The sequence below is a fragment of the Nanorana parkeri genome, unplaced genomic scaffold, assembly GCF_000935625.1.
Source record: "Nanorana parkeri isolate BGI_ZX_2015 unplaced genomic scaffold, ASM93562v1 scaffold1320, whole genome shotgun sequence".
Classification (NCBI taxonomy): Eukaryota; Metazoa; Chordata; class Amphibia; order Anura; family Dicroglossidae; genus Nanorana; species Nanorana parkeri.
The window spans coordinates 25,935-27,060 of NW_017307588.1; positions in this window are offsets into that span (position 1 = coordinate 25,935).

The following is a 1,126-nucleotide window of genomic DNA, read 5'->3' on the forward strand; positions in this document are numbered from 1 at the left end:
CCCCTTTCCTTTACTGATACAAGTTTTCCTTCTTTCTCACTTTCAAATTTTATTAGGAACATTTAAGAAAATCAACGAAGATTACAGAAGTATACAAAAGAAATGAACTGCATACAAAAAAAATAATATACTCAGTATACATATAATAGGTGAAACCTGGTGTACATATAGAATGTATAGAATATATAGAATAGAGGGCATGGGTGGTTGAGATGGGGTACCCAAATTTGGGAAAGATGGGCAGTCCGGGTATAAAAAATAAGCCAAATGTATAGTGGTAAGGAAATATAAATAGGACATTTTCAATTTCAGATCAGTGAGAGCCCTATGAGAAATTCTTGCGTACACTGGGTAACCTGAAAATGCGTGCATGATAGGCAAATATCAGCCTATAACATATACAAGTACACCAGAACATGTAAAAGGAGCGTAAGGAAGTTTTCCTCCTCTCTCTAGTCCCCGCTAACTTCTTCTTTTGCCTATGTCTGGCCTAATAACCCTCCGATGTCGTGATTTCTAGGTCTTCTTGTACCTTGCTTTCACTTCTGTCCCCCGTGCACTCCTTACCTCTGTCGGAAATGCAACAGCATATACTGATATGTTTGAGCTGTAGATGGCGCTGTAGTACATTCAGGGGCGTAACTAGAAATCACAGGGCCCCATAGCAAAATTTTGTATGGGGCCCTGTGATTTCTAGTTACACCCCTTGAAGAGCCCACATAGCTCACCTGAGGGTGACCCTGCAGAGCCCACCATAGACTCTATATGGTGGGCTCTGCAGGGTCACCCTCAGCTGGGCTGGTCACACTCCTTACCTGTCCGCCTCTTCTTCCTCCGTCGCTGGGCCCGCTCTGTCCTCCGTCGCTGATTACATTTCTGTATCAAACCATTTGACTTTAATTTTGTCCCTAGAGCTTTGTCCAGGGCCCTGCCTGCACTTTTACTGTTCTTTCTGCCTGGAAACTTGAGAACGTCAGGGAGGCTACAAAGGGTATACTGGTTTGGTGGTACGGATCAGGCAGCGCCCCCAGAATTCCCATTTACTGGACCATTTTTTTTATTATTATATTATGATTTCTTATAAATATTTATTATATTATAATTTCTTATAATTATTTATAATTAT